The sequence below is a fragment of the Myiozetetes cayanensis genome, unplaced genomic scaffold (assembly GCF_022539395.1).
Source record: "Myiozetetes cayanensis isolate MyiCay16 unplaced genomic scaffold, myiCay2020 scf5-8, whole genome shotgun sequence".
In the NCBI taxonomy this organism is placed as follows: Eukaryota; Metazoa; Chordata; class Aves; order Passeriformes; family Tyrannidae; genus Myiozetetes; species Myiozetetes cayanensis.
This window is the reverse complement of record NW_026087742.1, coordinates 107,200,273-107,225,240: the sequence shown is the minus strand read 5'-3', so window position 1 is coordinate 107,225,240 and position 24,968 is coordinate 107,200,273. Positions and strand designations below refer to the sequence as shown.

The window sequence follows — 24,968 nt, the reverse complement described above, 5'->3', positions numbered from 1 at the left end:
TACCCAAATTATGAGAGTCAATTATAATATGTTTTGAAATAGTTATGTTTGAGAATGGTAAAGATTACAACTGTACTGGGGAAAAAAAACCAAAAAGACAAAATAACTAATTTATTTAAAGCATGCCCCTATGGCACTATACAAGCATTTTATCTTTAACACCCAGGAAAAAATTAGTTTATAGTCTTAATTTGATGAAACTTTTTTTTTTTTTTTAAATTCCTGGAGGATAATTCCTCATCTGTATTTGCCAGTAATAAAACAAACCAATCCCATGATTTTTCATTTTATGTGGTAATAGACAACAATGAAATAGTAGCTGTGATATATCTTTTGCTTAAACTGGCTTTTAATTGTCCCATCTGATTCTATGCATTAAAAAAGAGGGGTAAAATAATGTAAATACAATCACCACAATGTCAAAAAACATGCTCAGCAGTGGTTTAGTCCAACAGTCAGTCCCATAGGGCTTTTCCATGGTCTAGAACATTTTCTAATAGCTATTGAAGTGATTTAGACAGCACACATTTGTGCTCAGCCTCTTTACAGCAGAGACATCCAGCAATTTGGAGGACTGGATCAGGATGAAATACAATCTTGAACAAATGGTCTCAAATTGATTGATGAATTACAAGAGAACTTTGAAGTATTTTATTTAGGTTTAGGACAGCAGTAAAACATATGCATACAAAAGTGGGTATAGCTGGGCTGGCAATAATAAAGCAAAGAAAAACTCTGGGAAGTGTTTTGAATCACAAACAAAATGAATCAGCAAAAGGGTACCATTGCAAAAAGGAAAAAAAGCAGCTTTATTATGGCTCTGATAATGGAAGTGCTTTACAGAAGGTGAAAGATGTAATTATTTTCTTTTACTTGGCAATAGTGAGATTTTTAGCTTGAGTAATTTACAATCTTGGTGTTCTATAAATGAAAAAATGTCCCCAGCACCAGTCATCTGATACAACCTAATTTGAAATGTATTACCAGTTAGGCCTTGTTATGGTCACAGAAATAGTTATGGAAAATGAAGAGTAACTGTTGCTTCTGTATCTAAAGAAAATGTCATGTTCCTAGAGCATTGTTTTCTCAGAAATGATCGTTTTATGGAATAGTAAAGCTTGCAATTACAAAGAAACTTGGATCAAGTTGCAGAAGAACAACAAGAATTATGAAGGCTTTAGAAAATATGACCTATCAGCAGATGCTTTTAATGGTAGGCTTGACTCAGTCATCCTAAAGATCTAGAGGCCTTTCCTCCAATTCTAATTCAGTGAAATGTACTTTAGTGGTGTTTTAGCTGCTTTTGACTTGAGTTTTGTAAGTAGTATTTTTAGTTGCATGTAAAAATGCATTTCTAAACATACTGGAGAAATACTAATCTTTCTCTACCTCATTTGGACTCTGAAGAAAACTACTGCCTGTGTGGTGCCTTGCCTGCAGTGTAGTCACACACCGTGCAGGCTTTATTTTTTTCTAGGGTTTTTAGGAGGTCCTGCTGTAACATGAATGATCATAGTTAAGAGCTGTGTGCTGTCCCAGGACAGTGTTTCTCCCTCTTCTAATGACCAAGATGTTTTCAGAGAGGTGGTCTTCAAAATATGAAAGTGGATTTCCATGTGACATTTAAAATTTATCCCTCTTCTTCTTCTGAACTGTTTTCAGTGGTTCAAATCCATCTCTGTTTCTAGATGTGGAATTGATTTCAGTTAAGAGGCTACTCCTTGTTAGTGATTTCTCATCATTGTCAGCTTTGTAAAAGTGCTAAATGAATTACTTTCATTGTAGAATTAGCTTTTATTCACTCCTGTGTAGTTCTAGAGGTGCTGTCTTGAGTGGATTAGCCTGTGGGGTTGGAATTAAGATAGAGGAATTTATTACAGCACTCATTTCTCTCATTTGTGAATACTGAAATTCAGGCCATAAATTAACTGTAAAATATTAAGGGTTGAATGAAATTGTGTTAGACAATTCTCACACATCCACCACGCTCCATAGCTTAAAAAACCCCTGTACCACTGTACTTATACAGTGAAAATAAAAGTTTAGTTCTAAATGTTCTAAATCTTCATTTGTGTTGCATCTAGAGTGCATTGCCTCCCGAAGACCTGCATAAAAATTCAGTGTCTGGGCCACCTATGTCTCAGTGCATTTATTCTCAGAGTAAGCTTTCAAAACACTCAGATTTGCAAGTTGTTTCACATGACTTGTGGTGCAAATACAAATTATGCTTTCTAACTTATGTGTCACCAGCATAACTTAAGAACCCACATATATTTTTTACATGTGTGGGAAAAGGAAAACTATTGTTTGAATCACAGGCCTGGAGAGAAGCAGTATTCCTTCTTCTGGCCGTGCACACAGTGACATTTTTGTTGGATCACGTGTAGCTATTTCCGACTCAGATGCCTTGAGTTCAGCAATGAACTCTGCTGCCTCTCAGCTATGGAGGCAAGTTCCTAACATGAAATCCATAAAAAACTTTCAACCACACCATCTTGAAAGTTTTCTGTCTGTGATGTTCAGAACCTGGAAACCTTTGGAGTGCTACCAAGAAGTCTGTGAAGTCTGCTATGGAAAGCCAGCAGAACTGTCAGCAAGATTACAATTGCCTTGGGTGATGCTGTGTGTCTCTAGACTTTTTTTTTCAGCAGGTTGAGTGGGGTGCTCTAAATGGAAAAACTGAGGAAAATACATTTTGCAGGTCCCTTTTACAGCTTCTCAAAAGAACAGGTTTCTCTCTAATTCTTACTTCTGTTACTAGCCAGAAAATGGATTAAGCAGAAAATCTGTGCTTTGAAGATTACAGTATGTGACTCATCTCTAAGCAAATCATCAGTGTTTCAGTAGGAAAGGCCGAAAGTTGGTTTTCAATATTTGTGAGTTAAACATTTAGTAAATTTAAAGTGTAGGAGAAATGGGAGAAGGTAATCCAAGGGACCTTTGTGTTTTCCCCATTCTAATTTTAGACGTGGTGTATGACTTTGTTTAGTGATACCTTCTTAGTTTACCATATAAATGACAAACAATAAGTTGCAAAGCAATTTTTAAAATGTGGAACATAATACTTTAATATAATTTTATTCATAAAGAGCTTTTCTTTGTCCTCTGAAAATTTTATTTATAAAATAATGAAGTTCTGCAGGTTACACGTAATGATAGCAAAGGAAGGTATTGTAACCTAGTTTTTAATAATAGTACTGTAATTTGAGCTGTCACAAGAGATACATCTGGTCCTGGCTATGATATTTTTTGCTCAGATATCAACTTTTAAAATTTGATGTAACTGAAATCTTGAACTATGTGTTTTGGGAGAATGTAAATATATCACAGTCCCTCGAGTGTAGCAGCTCTCTACTGGACCTTTGAAACAGTCACAACAATTATGTTAACAGTGCCTGTACCCCACTGTAAATGAATTTATATTGCTTCACTGGTTACAAATTTTTTGTTGTTTGTTGCATAATAGGCTTCAAAACAGAAAGTGCTACTGAAGATGGAAATATTCTGTACTTGCATGTATAAAAGAGCTTGTATATACCAATTAATTTTACAATAAAAACCGGAAAAGTCCAGCTCAAAAGAAAAAAAAAGAAGGGAAAAAAACCACCCAAAAAACCCCACTGCATCCTAAAAAGGAAAGAGTAAATTCCTATGACTAAAGAAATATTGACAATTTGTTTTGTTCCCTCATTAAGGAGACAGTGTCTCAAAGTACTGTCAATTTTAATGTCAGCAGTAGAAATATCCATTGTGAGTACAGAGAAGACCATCAGCTAATCATTGTAAGTTTTGGCAGCTTGAATTTTAGGTTATATCCTTATGGATAGCTTGAGGTCAAAGCTTAACATGTAAGCATTTATAAAAGAATGGTAATTTGTAAAGGAGCTTTCAAAATTTTAATCTATGATATAAAAAAACAGATGTTCATAAAATTGCTTGTAAATTCAGGATTTAAATAGGTTGTCTTTGTTTCTACCACTAAAGAATAGAAAATTCCACAGCAAATTCAAAGAAAATTTTATATAGGACAGTACACTTTTTCGTGTAAACACTTTAATTATTAATCTCCAATCAAGCAGAAGCAAGAATCAGAAAATTGAGCATGGCAGATTTTTGAGGAAAAAAATTGGTAATGTTTTATAGTTCTTCTACCTCATGCTTTGGTTTCCTTTCTGTTATTATTGAAGAAGGCAAAATATAAAAACAAATGTAGTGATACCAGGTACTACATTGCTTGGCTTTATGGAAAGCAAAGATCATTCAGTAGTTATCCTTTTAATGGAGAATTTAAGTGGTGAAAAATGGCACCTTTTTATGGGCATATGGAAATATTAAGGAGTAGTTGTTTGTGTGGTAAATGTGGAATTAGATTCCGTTCTTGTGTGATCATGTGAAGAAACATAATAGTGATGTAACCTGTGCCAAAGGAAGTAAGGTTGACAGCCTCATTTAAAATATTTGGGGCTAGTAGAATAACAGTCAGTGAAATTAAATACATTTTTTACCAGTGAAATTGTTTTAAATAGCAGCTAAATTGCTCAGTCAACTGGTCTATGCAAGAATAAAGGGAACATACAAAAGGCCTTGCTTACAGCTTTAGTCAAACTATGTAGCAGTTAAAATAACATAATTACTCAGTCTTTGTATGTGGCTTTTATGATAGTAGGTGTGGTGATGGTCACAATTCTTTCTTTCTTCTTGAGTTCATGGACAATCTGAGGTTATTCAAGACTCCCATTCACTTTAGCAGTCTCTTGCAATTGTAACTTAAGTGCCTTCTGCACGTCAGACAACAGGAAGGACTGACACAAATGAATAGTTTACTGGTCTTTTGAGGAAATGTGTCAAAATAGCTGAGGTCCAGAGAGACTACACAACCATAAGTCTGTCATCTAAAAGAGAAATTTGTAGTGCTGCATTTGCTCACATGCTCAGTTTTCCATGCTATCACTCACAATGACTTCAAATTAAAATAAATCTTAAAAGCCACTCATGAAAATGTGATTTCAAAGCAGACTCTGGGAGGTGAGTAATCTGATGAAGTTTTGTGGAGAAGATAGTAATAATCTCATGCGTCAAATTTCTTTAAGATTTTGCTTCAATGGAAATGTGTTTGCCAGTGTGAATAATCTGTGTCTTTAACCATATTTCTGGACAGTTAATAATCAAGAAAAGGAGCTGAAGGGAGGGATGGAGGTTGGCAGCAAATCACAAAAACACAGATTAAAATGTTCAATATGAGCTCTCTCCAAACTGCTTTCTGGACAGCTAACCTATAAGTCAAATGAAGACAGTTGCTTGAGATGAGTTGGTGACTCGTAGGAAAATTGGGTAAATCCTGTACGTAGAGCTTCTGATCAGTGTGATTAAGCTTCGCTGTCTGCTGGTGTGTTGTATTTTCTAAAATCAGAACAGTAGTTGCATATGTATGTCTACAAGACCAGAAAAGATCTGTTTCATGTAATAAAAGCTATCAGTAGGGTGTGCTGGTGTTGTAGGGTTTCAGTTTTAGAATAGAGTTCCAGAGTGTACATCAGCACTGATTTGCAGGACAAAACTTTGATGTCATTGTAGACAGGTTCAGAAAAAATTCATTCCTATGAATTCCTGTGGTGCTTTAGCCATTTACACAGATTTAGTGTCTGCAAAAAAGCCTGTTGGAGAAACAAAGTACGTAAAAGTCTGCTGAGCTCCATGGTGCCATGAGATTATTAGAGTTCTGCTGAGTTTCACTAGAAAAAAAAATTGTTCCCTATTCATCTAAGGAGCACTAATTGTAGATAAAAGGCAAGGACGATCAGGTATCACACGTAAGAACATTGATTCCAGGACAAACAAAACATGGACTGTTAAGGAAATTTTGAAATTTTGTCTGTGGTAAAACCCTTATCAAATTTTTAATAACCCCATGTTATAAGTGAATATGGTAGATGTTAGGTCAGTTCCTTAATTAAGCATTGATAATACCTTTGGAGCAGCCTCAGATTTTTTTTTTTTCTGTAAGAAAACTTTGAGAAAACCAGATAGATTTAAAATTGTATCACTTGTGATAAATCTGAAAAAAAAAAAAAGGTTGGTATTATTTGCTGTTGGTTAGACATCAGTATTGATATTTATCCATCTTAAACACCTAACTATTCTGTTTGGAGTCTCTGTTGCCAGCCTTTCTAAGTGCTACAGCGAAAGTGATGAGAAAGAACAGCTTCCTAATGTGGGAGCCAAATGACTTTTCTCTGCTACAGTGTGGCAAATAACCAGAACTCTCATTGAAGATTAACAGTTCTTAACTTTGCTTTCCAGCTCTCTGTGATCAACACTACCCTTGGGATACATATTGTTTTAAAATACCAGGCTTTCTTGTGCCAATAACCTTTTTATAATACATCTTGCAAGAGCACACCAAAGGCCCATCATGTCTATTCTGTAGCATTAAAGCAAAAGCTTTTGAAGCCAAATGATGTTTAAACCTAGTGTAGAAAATACATTTGCACTGTTAAGTATTAAGAGATTTTTTTCTTTTTTTTTGATATCTCCAGAATACCTAAGGAAATATCAGACAATACACATGCTCAGAGTTATTTGCATTGATACACAGTAAATTACCTATTAGGTCTCCATGTTCTGCACCTTTTTTTATGGTGCAGTAAAATGGAATACTTGCTGTGTGAATATCTATTATGCTTCAAATAAATTTCCTTTGGAATAAAAAATAACTTAAAAATTATTTGTAAGGTAATATCAATGTCAATGTTGCTATTTATTTAACTCAGAATTTTCATTGTAGGACTTACACTATCTATTAATATATGTTTATAGATTTATTTGTATGACTAAAAAAGTGAACAGATCATTACTATGAACAGAAACAGGTGCAGTTTAAAGGCACAATATCCTTATGCATTGAATTTTTCAAGTAGCATCAAATCTGCATAAAAGCTTTTAAATTTACAAACTTGATGACTTTTTATATTTTGCTTATGAAACAATTTTTCATCTTATTGTTAGTAAAATACTTAGGAAATGTCTCCCTAAGCAATCAAATTACTATTTACAAATATTTAATTCTGCCCAGTGTAGAGGCCTGAACTGGAGATAGAGATTTTATTCCATTATATTTGCTTTTATTCCATTACATTTGCTGTAAAAGCAAGGAACACCAGAAGCTCTGTGGTGTCACAGTGTAGCATGACAGAAGCAAAGTAGTGTTTAAGAGGACGATCACCTCTGTTTTTCCTGTTCTTGGTAACATCAGAAGGGTGAGCCTCATGACCCATTGTGGCAGTCACGCAGCTGGAGTCATGCAAACTGTCAGTGCAGAAAAAAAAACCTTTCACTGAAAACCTGGAAAGGACAAAAATTGTTTTCTGTTATGCTGCAAATTCACAAAGATAGACATTTACTGTTAGCAAAAAAAAGGTAATGGGACTATCTCTATATTGATTTTGGTTATATTTTAGATTTTTTTAAGTTGATATTCAAACAGTAAAGGTTTATTCTGTGTGCATGAAGGGAAGAGATTTTCTAATGTTTTTCCTCCAGAACATTCTCCCATTACCAGGAGACTTTACAACTTTGCCTGTTATGGGCTTTTTTCCCCAAAAATGTTTGAATGACTGCAGTTTAACAACACAGCTCTTGGAGAGCACATTAATTTTCACTTTGATGAAAAGTGAAACTTTTCTTTCCACCTAATTATCTGCACATCTTTTGGTGGAGCTGTGGCTCTGGCTGTGCATCTCAGAAGACCTTTTGCTTGCAAGTGAGGCTCATTTCTGTCTGTTGCCTTGGCTGTACAAGCAGTGACATGTTTTCTCTGCTTTGCCTTTAGTAGGCATAAATTCAAACCTAGCTACAGTTCAGGGGCAGCTTTTCATTTCCTCTGGAAAAATGGACTCTACCTCCACCAGAGCTATATACCCAACTCCAAACCTGATCCCATTCACTAGATAAGGTGCCAGTGGGAGCTCCAGGCCTGGCACCACAGCCATCCTGCCCCTGTGTGCAGCAGCCCTCCTGGGAAATCCCCACCAGAGAGAATTAGAGTTGTCACTGCTGCAGTATGGTCATCGTCATACTCTCAGTATCTTTTGTTTACATGTGGGAAGCTTATGTGACTTTTCTGAATCAGTTTTTAAGGCTTAATTTTTATTCCATGAAAATGACTTCCCTTCTAACTCAGGCATATTGTCTTAAACAATGAGCATCTGCATGACAAAACGCTTTCACTGTTAAAAATGTCTGAATGAATACAAGACTGCATTTTGAAAGCTTCTAAGATGATGCGGTGTTCCAGACTTTGATCTGAATTTCAGAATGAACTAGTAGAATTAGGAAGACTAAAATATATGCATTTTTATTATATTAAAATCATTTGTCTTTGCATTCTTGTTTTCATAGGCTCTTCTTGTAGAATAATAAGGGCTTCCCTAGATACATTAGACACACCAAGTAAGCAAAGTAATCACTACTGTTGGCAATAGAGGGCACTGGACTTTCATTTCTAATATGTTTTACACTGGAAAACATAGTTGAATTATGTTCATTGAGCTCTTTCACCTTTTCCTTTTCACATTTGGCCTTGCACCTCTGAGACTTCTATTCAAACTGTCATAATTTTTTATTGCACTTTCAGTTAAAAAAAAAAAAATCAAAATAAAATTGTTCACTTGAAGTTACTATTGTGTATATGTCTTAAGAGGGGAATAGGAAGAAGCTAAATATAGCACTACAATATTGGTCTCGGTGGTGCATATGTCTAGCTTGCAAATTTGTAAACATTTACAAATTTGCATGATTGTTGCTGGCAGTAGACATCATCATTTCCGTGCTCAGAATTCATTACAATTACGTCTAATCATCTTCAGAATCTCCAAGCAGAACTCTTCATAGAGACAAACAAGAATTTAGTGGATTTACATTATACTTTGAAAGTTCAAAAATGAAACCAGGAGGAAAAAAAGAAATTTTGAGCTTACTGTCCTCATTTATGTGAATAACCTCTTATGAAAACACTGAAGCTCAAGGAAGTCATATTGACCATTCTCCCTACCGAAAAAAGATTCATCACATCTCTCAGTTTCAGTGGAGGCAGGAAAAGAGAAGGTGCAAGCTTGTACATTTAGGACCAGTCCATCTATCTCTCTTTAGCTTTTTACATCACTTAAACAGATCCAGCACATCTCCTTGTGTCAGTGTTACGTCATGTTCATCAGTGAGGCTGAAAGTCAGGGAGAACTTTGTCACCAGCCCAGCTACACACCTGCACCCCTCAGGTAGGACCTCCAGTGGGCAGTAGCCCACTGCTCTGCTTTTGTGTACCATTCTTAAACCTCCCTCTGCCTGAGGTAGTCGGGGCATTTTGTGCCTTTCAGACATAAATCCTTTTTTCCTATAGTCCGACATCAGGAAGTTTGTCCATTGCTCTTGTGTGTTTAAATGCATAAAATATTTTTTTAGAAACATGACATAGAGGGGGAAAAAACCCCCAAAGAATCCAAAATAAAGACAACCCTCCAAACCCCCAGACATGCAGTTCTGGGCACACTCTATCCATGTTACAGACTGCATTCTTGGATGTTGATTTATCAGAGCTGGTGATGAGGAGCTGACCTACCCCAGTTCTGTAAGCAGTTACATTTGTTTTGTATCTCTTTCTTCACTATTCTTTGATATATCTGTATTGTGTGCAAAGACTTTTAGTCTCTTCAAAGGATCTGCTGATGGACATAATTTAACTCCTGGATCAAAGGCAACTTCTATTGAGGTTAATTTCTTTAAACCATGTGCCTATATTTTAGATTTTACGGTGCCATTAGACAGAAAAAAGTTACATTATGGAAGATGATCCTGTGGTAAAAGGGCATTACTAAGAAGTAATAACCTTGTTTTTATAGGGTTTCAAATAACAATATTTGCACAAGAACTTTCACATCTACCTTTTACATATGAAGTGGTTTGGTCAGATCTTTGGGGTGTTTCTGGATCAACAATTCAAGCATATGAATGCTTTTTTCTGCTCCTTTCCTGAAGTGAAAAAACTGTCACCCTGCACATGATAGCTGCAGTTATTTCTCAAAAGCAGTGGCAAAATTGACATAGGCACCCTATTAAGTCTTGCTATTAAGTCTTTGCTTAGAGAATAAGTTATTTTAAAAACACCCAACCTTGTTTTTTTCTGCTCTGGAAAGGCTGTCTGACTTATAAATCTTTTTTCCTCTGTTTTTGTATCCCAGACTTATTAAATATTGATACTCATGTCACTGACTTTGCTAATATTTCCACTTTTTTCAACAATCTACATGACAGGTGTTATTACACAGAATAGCCATTTTTCTTTTCTATCTGCTTTTCATAGTGTGTTTGATTGATCTGCCAGTTTCAACCCATCACATTTGCTTCCTGGCAATATTAGTGTGAGAGCATATATTGCTGACTGAAAAATAGGATGCTTTTAGTGTGTTCAAGGACTCATTATTGGTTGTATTGAAACTAAGATTTCAGGGAAAAGGACAAAACAAGTAATTTCTTCTATTCAGTCTGATACAGTAGTACAGTTTTAAAAAAATAAATATATGTATATAGTTTTACTCTGAATCCTAAGCTATTGGTAGCAATAAGATCCCTTCCATTTAAAAAAAACCAAACAAAAAACCCAAAAAAACCCCAACAAACAAACCCTGACATTATTTGTTGAGAATAGTAATAATACTTTGTAATTCCAGTTGGAATTCTGTTGAAAATTTTAATTATTGACCAAGACACAGGAAAGCATAGTTATAAAAAGCATAATAAATGGGACTATTCTTTCTTTTTTTTTTTTTTTTTTCCCTAGCCTTTGGCCTCAGGACAAGTCAATCTGTATGGCTTTGTCTGTGCATGAAAAAGGCTATGCATATTCTTTATATTTTTTAATCTTAGAACAAAGTTACTGTGTTCTGGATTGAAAAAAAAATTATTATGGCAATTTTCAAATGTGGTGATTTTGTTTCTTTTCTTTGTAGCCATCAATCATACACAAATTGGCATTTTAAGTCAAGGACTAGTTTTCATTGGGAAAAAAGTCATATAAAAAGCACACCTGGCATTTGGTACAAGGAATTCAGACATGAGACACATACTTCAATCAGGTATAAGCAACCTAGTTTATGTATAAACATAGTTTACCACACCAGTAGAAACAGGCTTCTATTACAGGGTTATATTAAACTACTGCATGAAATGTTAAAAGTCCATACTTAAAAGGAGGGAGTATTGCCACCCTGATGGCAATGACTCTAAAGTACTAATGAAGTTCAGATGGGTTACACTGAGAAATCTCAGTCACTGCCTCTTTAGAAGTTTTAAATACTATGTTTACATAAGATATAAGCCCTAATTTTTCAGACATTGTAAGGGGGCAATTCCTCAAGCAACTAGTGAGAGTGCACAGCAAGAGGAAAATCAATTCTTGACTCAGTTATGGGCAATATACAAGACTTGTAGACAGTAAGGTTTTCTATAATTCTGACAAATATACATTCAAAACTGGTGTTGTCATAGAAGAATCAAGACAAATCAAATCCACATGATAATATTTAAGGTCTGGAACAGGAGCCAGGCGGAAAAGAAGATGAAAAAGGAACTCAAAAGAAGAAGTGAATGCATCTATCAAAGTGTATCACAATCTCCTTACATAAGGTTATCAGATATGATGTTTACCATCTCATCTCGTGCTTTTGAATACTGAAGCAGCATCCAAGCCGTTTCTTCTAATATTTTTGCCTATGGGGAATATGCAGTGTGTGTTTCTTTTGACATTTTGTGATCTTTTAATTTCTACTTAGGTCAGCAAGGAATTGAGTTGGTCTGTGCTGCCTGTACTGATTATTTTCTTATTCATTCAGGATGACTTAGAGTTTATATTCTTATCTGACTCTTTCTATAAGAAACCATAGAATCATTAAGGTTGGAAAAGACATTCAAGATCATTAAGTCCAGCCTTTGACTGAACACCCTTACTAAACTGGACCACACTCTACATATGTAGCTTTTCACACTGGAAGTTGTCTCCACCTGTGATCTCCTCTCCAAATGTGATCTGCCTCTATCTAGTCCTTATTTTGATGATCTCTGGTCTAGGGATCCAATGTGTCTCTCTGTCAAGTATTTCCTCTTTCACCATGCCATGATTTTACCACGTTGTCATTGGTTTCCACCAGACAGTGTGTTTCTGAGATAAACAAGTCACCTCAAAGGACCAACAGCAGTTTCTTGCTGGTGGTGGTTTGCCCCTTGCTATCGAGCTCTGGTTTGCATGATGGTCTGGGCGAAGTGGAGGTGTAAGGGAGGGCTGTGCATGCTCTCCACTGGAGCTCTTACGGAAATTTAGGCAACAGCTTAGTAGCTAAAGAATTTTTTCTGTTTTTTGCTTACTGTGACAGAACCCAGGAAGTCTCATGCATTAATACTTTTCTTTATACAGTGTGATTCTGAGGATCTGTCTTAATTTCAGTGATATTAGAAGTCACCTCTCCTAAAAGAAATAAAATTGCAGTACACAATGGATCTGAAGAAACTTTGGTTTTGGTTGATCGGTTTGTAATCTGTGATATCAACCTTGTATCCAAAGGAGGGTGCTTTTTCTATTTCCATATCTGGCAAAAATTGTCTGAATTACTAGACCTGTGGATCCATCTCATATAATGGAGAAGAGTCAATAGAGTTTGCAAAGAAGCCATGCCTCACAATTTAATTACTTCTTCAAAGAGCCTTTATGAATACATATGTATGACTTGAACACAAAAAACGTGTGTATCTGTAAATAACTCTTTTTCTTTCAAAAAGATGAAATGTGAAAAACACCTCATATTTCAGAAAGCTGCTATAAGACAAGAAACAAACAACAGAAATGAGGTCATTTTACTCAACAGAGGGAGGTTGGCAGTGGGGTTGCATGCAAATTTCTGTTGAGCTGATGATTATCTGGTAAAGCGATGTGGCAGAACTACTGATGCTTCAGAATCATTCAGGTCAAATAAAAAGAACCAAAAGCTTGAACAAGGATTTCGTTATACTGAATGGCAAGGTGATTAAATTACAGATTATATTTAGTATTTGTACTTAAATAAAAAACACTTTAATAGATAAAGTTTAGGTTACTCCTTCCTTTGTGCATATTATATGCCCCAAGTGAAACATCACCCCTCAGAGCTGTCTACAGTGAGTCACGTATATTTCTCTCTGAAATTTTAAAAAATATACTCATTTTTTGATTTTTTTTAATTGAAAAAGTTCAAATCACATCAGCAAGAAATTTAAGCCCATCTTGAGTTTTCTGAGCATTAAAGAACAGAATGTTTCTTGAGAAATTTCTGACCATAATTTCACAGAAATAAGAGCATTATTCTGAAGTACTATGTGATTTTACACTTGTGCTATTCTTATACTCTGTTCTTAAGGAGTGCAGGCCATCATCAGAGCTGGATGAACCTAGAAGAGCCCTTGGTTTGCTCATAATAGCAATTCTTATTTCACTCTCTTATAATAATTCCATGCTAATTCTGCATCAGAATATTGAAGATTTTTTTTTCCAGGAAATGAAAATCGCTTCCTATAGTGAGATATTAATGGCACCATATTTAGCATAGCATAAAAATGGCCCTTATAGGCACTGAAATAGTAATCCAAAAGCTGGAGGCTCTGTTGAGACTCCCTCTGTGAGGGAGGAATGAATACACCCTCCCAAGCCACTTTTGGCTGTGTGGGGGAATTCAGTGTGTTGGGAGGGAGGAATTGATGCAAACCCCAAATAATAGAGGCATTTATCTCTACATAATGCAACTGGTCTGTGGTGATTCACCTCCTTCGATTGGCACAGCCCCAAAGCAGCTGGCACACCAGCTCTCCGCAGTCTCCCTACTCTTTGCTATCCAAGCCAAATATAATGAACCCCATTGTCTCCTTCAGAAAAACAAAAGGTGATGCTTTTGTAGTTCTGATCCTGTAAGAATGATTAAAAAAAAAAAAATCTAACGATGGAAATTCAAAAGGTGAGATTACTGAGATTTGGGGTAGAGAAAACAAAAAATAATTTCTATATTTCCTTCTTTAAGTACTGTAGAAATCAAGGGTAGAATCCAAAATGACCTCTCCTTATATATCAGAGAATAATGGAAAGGCACATAAAATTGTCACTCTAAAGTCAATACCATAATTCTCATTAAATTTGTTTGTAGATGTATTGTATAAACTTTGACTAAATATACCCAAATACTTGCTTAAACTCAGGGGGGGGGGGCAGGGAATAAAAGAAAAAGAAAAATGAGACTGTAGGGAGAGAAGTTAAACCATCAAAGCACAAAGTACTTTCCTCATGAAATTGCACCAAATTGTCTTCCTTGAGAATCTGGGATGATTCTTGTGTCTTTTTGAAATTAATTTTCTCATTTGCACTTAAAAATCCTATGCTGAATGTGATTTAAAAGAATAAAAAAAGTTGTTTGAATACAAGGTGCTATGACTGCTTCATTCTGTTTGTTCAGTAGGTGCTTTTTATTAACACTTCATGAAATAATGGAAATGCACTTGATAACCTCACCATTTCAGAGCCCTAAGCTATATTCAGTGCCCTCCTACACCACACTAAGCTATTCAGTTAGATTTCCCCATTAGCCAAAGGGAGGAAACTAGCATTAAATAAGCTTTATTTTTTTCCTTGTGTTTTCCTAGTTGATTGAAAATGTGTTCAGTTTGTGGGTTGACAAGAACGGTATGTGAAGAAGGTTGAACAGGTTACAAGCATCTTTTAAACTTTCCCAGTTCTCTCAGACTAGGAGCAAAGTGACTTAATAGAAAAAATGCATTCTCTTTATGTCATTCCTTTACCTCTAAAGAAGAAAACTACATGTAATAGCTTTTTGCCCGCTTTCATTTAGCTGCAATATCTTCTTCAGATTATCTTGGTCACTTAGACCCATTTACCATTTAGCTATTTTCAGCTTGCTAGTTGTCTTCTACTTCTGGAGAATTATCCTATTTGCAGTTAAACTTCCTGTCACTTTTTTGGTGCATATTTGAGGTGTACAAGCACAAAATTACGTAGGTCACTGAAAGATCCAAATTTACAGTGATTTGTAATTTTTCTTGGTGGTTGGCTTGGTGGTTTTTTTGTTTCACTAGTTTCATTGGTTTGTTTTTTTATTTTTTTTTTATTTTCTGGAATGAGAATATTAGGGGACATTATCTGATAAGGAGGAATAAGATTGTCTTGATCTGCAATGCAGCTGTCTCTTGGTGTCCTGTTAGACAAATTATGATGAATCTGTGTGCACGTATTTTCCTTTTTTAGCAACACCTACTTCCTTCCCTAGTTGCAAAGGCAGCCTGCAGAGACAACTCTGCCATCCCTGAACGTGAACTTTGATGAATTGATCAGTGGGGCACAGGGATCTCCGAGCTGGGGTCAGTCATAGTAGAGGTGGAAATCAAAGCTGCACAGCTACTTCACGTGCAAGGTGGTTGTAAGGCAGGGTATGGCACAACACAGCTGTGCCCACATGCCCTCCTGGATCGTGGCACGATGTTGGCTGGTTGTAATACAAATTATAGTTGCACAAACAGAGCCAAACACAACAGGCACCTAAGTTTGGTTGTGACTCTTGGGTGTAGCTTTCATGCCAGTAGGGAGATATGCATACCATGTAGCCCTGGATGTGAAACATTGCCTAATTAGGGCAGAAGTTAACAAGCTGGTCTTCCTAAGATTTCTATAAAGGGATGCAGAGGAGGTAGATGAATATAATAATTTAGAGTGAATTGGTTAGTCTGAAAGCTTATGATAACTATGGCAATATAAGGAAATTAAAGTAGGGATCTTCTCTTCTGCTACTAACTGCCAGTGAAGAATGCATTATTATGTAATTATCCTAATGTTTGTATTACTAATGAATACACTGGTGGTAGAATATGGTCTTGTGCATTCATGAATTTGCCTTTAATTATAAACAGAAGGAATGTATAAGTAATGTAATTTAACATTATTTGCTCTGTACACATGTTCCATAAATGTTAATGCTTTCATTGGTATCACATGCTTCATCTAAATCAAAAACTGTCTTACATTGTTACATATCTTATCTACTAAATGATATTGAGACAATTTGTAAAAGTAATTTCAGTTTTAATAATAAGCACATATGCAATTTTATGCTGTTTTAAAAGTTTGTACCGTAATCTGAAATCACTGGGGGAAATATCGGAAGAGAAAGGATGTATTCCATATTTGGTTTGCTCTGCAACTGATGTATTAGGCAGTATATATGAACTATAGATAAAGCTCTCCAAATAATAAGAAAACTGTGGAAAATAGTCTGTGTATTTACTACTTTCTCTCACAGTAAAGTTAAATAACTTTTTTTCACCTCTGTAGAATCAAAATAATCCAGATAATCATAGCACAGTTCACATTTGGGAAGCAACAGATGTATGGTTTAGTATTTTGTGATTCTGTGATCTGCTTTTAGGTTGACATATTCTAGTTTATGTCAAACAATTTTAAGATGCTTGATATACTTCCAAGTACAAAACAACGCATGAATCTTAAAATAGAGTGGATCACTGTTTCAAATGGTTGTTTCATGTGACTTTATAATGTGAGTTATAACACAGTAGAGATAAATTTGGAATCTGGTACCTGATGAAAAGTGATCCCAACATTGAAAGAATTAGATTTTGTTATCTTACATTTAAATTAAATATTCATAAATCTATTAAATACCTCCAGCTACTGAAAGGAGGAAAACAAAAATTTCACAGGAGAAAAAAGTAAAATCCAATAAGACTGGAACAGAATATAACTTGATTACATTACTGGTCCTGCAAGCATACTTGCTTTGTAAGAGTTCTTTGAAGGTAATAAAAGGCAGAATTTGTGTGCATTTGATGGATTAAGATTTTAAATAGTATTACAGTATTTTACATGAATTTTTCACTTGGATTCCATTACTTAGGTATCTCAGGTTATGTTTTTTCTCACATGTGCAAATATTTCTCAGTTATTTTGATAGTGACTTTTGCCCATAATAAGCCTGTGTGTTGAGACCTGCAGTTCACCATGAAACTTATTTACAAGGTGTTTTGAACTTCCTTATGAAATAGTATCAGTTGCTGAACTTAGTTTCTCTTCAAACTGTAAGAAGACGATTTAGATACACATCAGAAAGATGTGAAGAACTGTATTTGAATGTGTTCAGGAGCTGAAATGAAAGAGGAATGTTTAAGTGGTCTTGAATGCACACATCTACTAAAATAAAAAATTAACAATTACAGAGTAAAAATTTCTTGGCATAAAAAAGCTACATTAAAAATGGAAATATATGCATGTCCCTAAGACCCTAATTGAAACACTGGAGAAGCTGAGAGAAGTCTTGGAGATAAATATAATCTAAAAATATATTTTAATATTGTAATATTAAATAATTAATTTAATATTTTCTACATTTGTTTCTAGTTTATTAGAGATCTCAAATGAACTTAACTCTTGTTTTCCTTGAACAAAACTTCAGTGGTGACTGAGGCAGCACTAAGGCCTCAAGACCTTGCAATGACAGGGCAGCAGTGAGGATTGAGATTCCCTGAGAATCCTAGAAGGATGTGTGTTTTGTTTTGGATTTTTTTGAGGAGGAACATGGGACTGGAAGGTGAAAGTAGTTGTCTTATGTTCAGAGGATGTCAGTGAAGTCAGGTACCTGTTTCTGCCAATTACAGAAGAAGTCAATATTTCTATCCCAACAGCGTAGTAATTAGAACAAACCATAACACAGGATCAGAACGAAAGAATGAAGTAGGGAGAAGTGAAGTGAGACACTTAAAATAGACTACGAAATGGAAAAACAGTCTAGCCTTGTGCAAAATTTCCTAATTTTTTGAAGGCTCTGTGTCCACTTTTATTGGATCCTCTTCCCTGCTGCATCAAATATAATATGTATGCAGGCCTTTGCTTCCAAGGCCCCTTTCAGTTTCTCTCTGCCCTATTTGGCCTCGTAATAATGAGAGTGAACTCTCATTATCTCTCACTATCTGTAATCAACCCATCCTGCCAGATTTTACTAGCCACTTGATAAATTTCTGTTCTGTACCTGTTTTGCCTCTTTCTATCAGAAAATATTGATATACATATTTTCAAGTCGACTCGACTGTGATTCCTTAAATTGCTTCTTAAGGTCATCTTACAGTGCTTATGAATTTGGTATTTATTTGTTTTGGTTTTGTTGTTTTTTTTTTCTTTTAGCAGAATTCTTTTCAGATACGCATGCCAAAGCTTTTGTTTATGTTGTGGCTCATCTTATTTTCTTCTTTAGCTCTGTTGCGTCTTTGTACACTGTTCTGTCTTTCTTATCTCTTAGGTAGTGAGATCTGTAGGTCAGCAACTCTCTGGTGGTTTTTTATGTTCATTCAGTGCCTAGCCCACTGAGCTTCTTGTGCAAGACTGATTCTTAAGTGCTATGGTAATGCAAATCATAATTTTGAATTGGATATGAATTGCTGATACCCGTATAACTCACAAGAGTTATATGACTTGTAGAAGAAGTCACAAATATTGACCTTGGTGTCCTGCTTGACTTTGTCTCAAATAATATTCTTCTCACTAAGCTATGGTGGTATGGACTAGGTGAAACCAGGACAAGCACAGTTGAGTGGCATGGTTAGGATAGAGAGGATGTACTGAATGAGGCTTGCATGCCTTTTGCCATTATTTTCATCAGCATTTTGAACAGTGGAAGTAGAGAATACCAATATTAAACACCACCAAATTTATGGAGATTGTGGCAGCAGTGTTCATCCTCAATGGCATCAGTGTTCATCCTCAACAGGGGGGATTAGAGTTACCAGTTATTTATATATTTTTATAGATACTATTCAGTCACTGTAAATAAAACCAGGCTGCAAATAAATGGCTGGGCACTTCCATCCTATTGTTTAATTTGTGGCCATAAATTCCTCCCTGTAATGCCCTTCTAGCTTTGAAGGTTGTGTGAAAAATAGTTTGCAAGGCCATGTTTGTTCCAAGATCCTGCATGCCTTGACATATATACTCCATGAAAAGATTTCTATGCTTTCCTGTACATACTCAGTTAAAAGGAGATGTCAAAAGGCCCTTTGCTTCAGGGAATTGACCTAAGTCAGGAGGCAGCATGCTAAATAAGCCTTCTCTTAATCAACTGTTTTGGTTAGAAAGGGAAAAGACAGGTATATAGAACAGGGGCATGGAAAACTGTGAAAAATTAAAGTTTCTTGTGCAAAAACTTACGAACTCCCTGCATCAAATGACAAAGTAAGTAGAAGTATGGTGTATCGGTCTGTTTTAACTCCCTACAGGAGCACTTCATTAAGAGAGGATAATTTTAATTTTTTCAAGTTCCTTTTGCAAATTAGGTATTTTTGCAAATTAGTATTTTGCAGCAGAGACTAGTTTAGTTATTCTATTGCAGAAACTTCTCTTTGGTATTTACTGTTGATCTGTTCTAACAGGGAAGTGTCAAAAATAGGTATTATTATCTTTCTTCAAAATTCTGGTTATGTTCTAGACTGTGTTTTTCTTGTCCATGGTGAAAGGTATGGACTGGACCTGGGGCTTCCAGTCCTTGAGGCAGACTTTCTATGTAAAATAGTAAATGTATAGTTATTTTTAAAAGTTCCTGGTTCTCTGGAACTATTTAGTGATTAATGTTGTCTTAATTCTCTTGCTCCTGAACTGAAGTTATCCAGTAGTTTCTATGCTTTCAGAGAGCATCCTGATATTTACATTACAAAGGAAGAAAAATAAAATGGCAAGTGGCTAGAAAGGAAGGAGAGGCCTTGCATCCCAGTATGCTTCCAACCTCTTTCCTACACTTTTCTGTGTCACAAGAACTGGGGAAGGGGTGTGTGTGTGTGTGTGTGTGTGTGTGTGTGTGTGGTATGAGAGACCAGAGAGACTAAAAATAGATTGTGAAGAAACTGCAGAAGTTGTGTAATTACTTGAAGAAAAATCATATTATTCCTAGCTGTAAGAACTTATCTATGTTACAGTTTTGACTGTGTTACTCATAAACCTGATGACGTCTACTTTGTTATGAATGGATGGAATGTGTGGATAGAAGTAATATTACATTTTACAACTATTTTACGATATTGATTTACAGTGACAAGTACAACTATTTTGCCTTTAGCACAACCATCTGTCTTACAGGCTAATCCCTCTGAACTGTAAAAGTATATCCCCATGGTACTTGTATCCTTCAGTAACCCACATGGTGGCAAACAGCCACTATTTTTTCCCTGGGGATACAACTGACCCTGTGTCATCCAACAGGATTTCTGTGAAAGCTCTGACAGACACATCTCCCTTCCCTTATTCCTGTGGGGATGGGCAGCTGCCCAGTTTGTCAGCGACCAGTGTTTTTGCTAATAGATTTCTTTTTCAGCAATTTTGTTTTAGCTTAGTGTCTTGCATAAGTTCAGTTCTACTGCCATGCGATACTGTGGGATCTCAGGATGGCTTCTGGGAGTGAGTGGAGAGGATATGCTTAGGAGGGCTCTCCATGGAGGGATTCCCTTTGGGAGGAGGTGTTTCTATAAAGAACAGTGTGCAGAAGCCACAACCTGTGTTTTGTTCTGGCATCTTTTGTCAGGTGCAGAGGCTTTGCAAAGCAGGGTGTACATGGGTTTTAACATAAAAAAAGTTGTTAATTGGCGAGTGTACAGGATTTAGTTGGCAAAGAAGAAACATCTTTGACAAGACCCCAAAGAGTCTGGCCTTCCCCTTCTAAGTGGTCTTCCCAGTTAGAAGGGGAAGAGTTGTCCCCAGTGGCACCCAGGGATGGCTCCTCGATGTGGTTGAGTTGTTGTCTTCCCCCAGCCCTCTGAGCATGGGGGACAGTTACAGCTGGACCTGACCAGTCCTGACCCTCCTTGGCCATTGCCAGCCTACCTCCAGCATGTTTTCTCCTGTAGGATTTTGTGCCTTTCTCTGATGGTGTTTTCCCTTTTAAGTCCTTCAGCTACTAAATTCTTTCTGAGCAGATGCTGTCTATACTTCTATACTTTTACCTCTGTTATCTTTGGACAGATGTTTTCTTTGGTTTTTTTTGTTTTTCTCAGTAGTCTCACTCCATACTGTGTAGCTGTTCCACACTGGGGCTTTTCTATGGGGCTTTAGTGCCCAGCTACCTAAATCCGTGTGGGGAGAGCCTTAAGGCAGAGGCTGCACAGAAGGGGAGGTTTACAAGTGATAACTTCTTCACTGCTTCTCAGTTTGATGTTGAGTAACTTCTGGAATCTTCTGTGTCATGTTAGACATGAGAGGATCCTTCTGAAACACAAATATATAAGTATTTTTAGAAGCATTGCTGAATGTTGGTAAAATAAGGTCCACAATGCTATTCCTGGCCAGACTGCCTCCCATTCTTCTTTGTAATTTTCTGAGACTTAAAGTAGATTTGAAGAAAATGGTGTACATAAAAGACCTCTTTTCTTGGCTATTACAATAAAAATATCTTCTAAATGAGGAGGTCAGAGTTTGTTCCTGGTTTTGGTGAAAGCTTACTTGTGCCTCACAACTCTGTCTTGGTCCAGAGAGAGACCCTGAATTCCATTCTTTTGTTTTCTTTCTTTGCTATTTTAATTCAGAATTCCAGCCAAAGTTTGAAGGGTGTGGATTTCAGAAATGTTTACATCTATTTATGATTTTTGTCTTTTTATTATCTGTAGCTTGCAGTTACTCAGAAAGTTGGTACTCCAGTATTTTAATTTTTTTAATGTTATTTGGGGTATTCTTCTGTTTGAAAAATGTTAGTGTACCAGCATTATTTTTGATTTTTAATTCCATGACAATCAAAATCACCATGAAACATACCCTGCCATCTTATCTCGTTGTAGAAACTGCTGGAAATGGGATGGAATGAGTCGGATAGTGTGAAGAAAAAAGTATTTTCTAAAACTGATATTATTACAGGTTATTTTCATATAGCACTGCAACATATAGTTGTAAAGAAGGTACCAGCAAAATTTCCCAAGTGTTTATGGTAATCCTCTTTCATACTGCAGAAATTCCAAGGTGAATCAGTAGGCAAATGCTGCTTTATGAGATTGATTCTCATTCTGCCTTTGTAATATCTAGTTTTAGTGAGTGCTGTTTTCATACTGGCTTAGATAAATTTCTCATTGCAATATTTGCATTAAAAATGTGTCCCATTCATTTTTTCTTTAATCATAGGTAGCTTTGCTATAATATTTAAATTCTGAATAACACTTTTTGTTTACACTTAATCCTTTAAAGGTTATTTTGGAATTGTTTAAATCAGTGTTTTAAATTGAGCAAGGCCGTAGAGCCACTCTGTAGGACTGTATCATTAACCTATAATTGTATATTGCATGAAGTACTTTGTTTTCATTACTTTGGAAAAAGAAGTAATGACCTTGCAATTGACTCCTCTATTTAACATTTTCATCTGAGCTTTAACACCATTAGAAATAACTGCTTGCATTGACCACAGAAACAATGTACTGCAGTCAACCTAATTCAGTTTCAGGCTAACAAAGTTAATATTAATTGGTGATTGACCAAGTCAAGGGCCTCAGTTAAACAAAAGTTTAGACTGTGGAACTCCTTTTTCTTTTTGTAGATTGCCAGCCTTGCATTTTAAAATATACTGCAGAGAATTTAGATTTTCACGTCAGGATACCTAACAATTGGGTAGCCAGTAAGACTGGCCATTATTATTATTATTAGGTCTGTGCTGCCTGAAATATTAAATTTTTAAGGTGAGTACTGAGTATGGAAAGGCCTTGTTAGTGAGAAAGACCCATTTCACGCTGAAGTTATTTGCAAAATACTCTAAAAAATTCCTTTTTCTCTTTTTCCTTATTTGCCCAGAGCACGTTTCTATTCAAAGCCTGTCAGTACTAAATAATCATCATGGCCTACAGTCTTTACTCATGTTGATAGGCAGCTCAAACAGCCGGGTGTGCCTCCCATTCATCTGTTCCCAGTATCCAGACACGAGGAAGGCAGAGCAGACTGTCCAACCTGGCTGCCATTTCAAGAAGACTGGGACACATAAAAGCAATAAGTAATAACGACTTAGCTGGGGGACTGAGCATTCTGCACCACTTGAAAAATGTGCTCTGCTTTTAAACCACAAAACTTGGCAGATAGGCTTAGGTTTTGCTAAGGCACAGAACAAAAGCAAATATGGTGCTTTCTGATTGCCCAATGTAGAAAACAGCTCTTCTGCAGAAACCCTTTTGATTCTGATTTTCCACAGGTTCTTAAACATGGAAGGAAGAAGTTTTTAGCAATATTATACAAATGGCAAATGTCAGGGTTGTTTTTTTTTTCTTCTAAAAACTAAAACAGGGTCTATTTGTCCTAATCTCAGCTTCCAGAAAATAAAATTACTAAGATGGTCCTTTTTAAATTGTATGGCCTGAGGAAAAAAAAAAAAAGAATGTGGAGATAAAGGGGAAAAGGAGTAGAGGTAACTTTTGATATACCTTCAAGGTAGATTCATCTTGAAAAACTATTCTGCAAATATATCATCCAGGGAGAACAGCATCTACAGACTTTCTTATTTACTTTTCTATAATATATATGTGCTTTTAATCAAAATGGTCAGGAGAATAGGTAGGAGTGACTCGCAGCTTTGATTGTTCATGAAAGATAAGGTCAGTAACCACTGACTCTTAGAGTGAAAACCTTTGTAAACACTTGGTTGTATCAGTGAAGGCTAGGTTTCAGATCTTGACTGGAGAAATCTAAGCCATGTTATTTTCTTTAAGGGGGCTCATGGCACAGCTTACTTCCCTGGGTCTGATCTGGCTGTTCTGTCATCCTGAGAAACTTCAGGAAGGGCAGGCTGTCAGCTGGGCTCAAGTAGGCTCAGGAGGGTAAAACAAGTACTGGTGTCTGCCTTCTGAACAGGCTTAAAAGAGAAAGTAAATGAAAATTCCTTTGTATCATTTCAAAAATTTGAAATAGGCTTGTCCCTGCCTGTTGTGCAGTGAGCTATAGCAAATTTGGGTCATCAGTATTCCAGGTACAAAGAGAGGATACTTTCATTTTGCACATCTTTAGAAACAGCATGTTGTCTTGCTCCCTGTTGTTCATATTTTTAACTGTTAATTAAATCCACTGACATTGCAGCTGTTTAGATTATTAATAGTATCCCTTACATTTGAAAATAATTAGATTGCTAATTTTTTGTGATCTCACTAAATACTTTTCACAATGGACTAAAATATGCTTTGTTTAAAAGGCAAGATGGCATAGTCAAGTTGTGAATGTTTATTTTAATGAAAACGTGTCCTCTACAGTTCAAGCTTTGGTTTGAATTTTTATAAAATGCAAGAAACAAAGGATTTCAGAGCCAGGGATTTTTGTTGTTGACTGAGTTCCACGATGACCCATTCATAGAGATCCCCAAATGTCATTAATAGCCCAAGGGCAGGGTCTTTGAAAGTTTGCTTGGTTCAGCGATTGCACACAAATGTATTGCCATGTAATTGAATGGAGGATGTACTGAGGAAATGCTGGCTTGAACATAAGAAGACAAACATACACTGAGGGAGTGTTTTGGAATTTCTGTTTTGATCTGACAGATGATGAAACTGTTATTTTGATAAGCCTTTTAAAAATACTTGTAATGGTGCTTGAAATTGCATAGTTTCATTGAAAGGAAGAGTTGTTTGTTTAATGTCTTGCTTCTGATAAATCTATTTTTTTTGTAAGTAGCTTTCTTCTCCAGCATTGTCATTTCCTAATAAGCTGTTTCTGCAATGCCACAGCCTAATATTTAGGTTGTTTCATTTCAATAGCTAGGAAAGATGGTATTGTCATAAGCATTATGCATTAAGCAAATGGATGAGACTGACATAGCTACTATGTTTACTCAATTTTCTTTCCTGTCTCATTGTGTCTTTGCTGATAACAAATGTAGAAAAACTGTTAATAA

At 36.0% G+C, this 24,968-nt stretch overlaps 1 protein-coding gene across 10 annotated transcripts in view; it reads left to right on the top strand.

Moving 5' to 3' along the window:
- DMD (dystrophin) overlaps positions 1 to 24,968 on the top strand; it is a 1,047,400-nt gene that overhangs the window by 179,277 nt on the left and 843,155 nt on the right. The window lies entirely within an intron of this gene.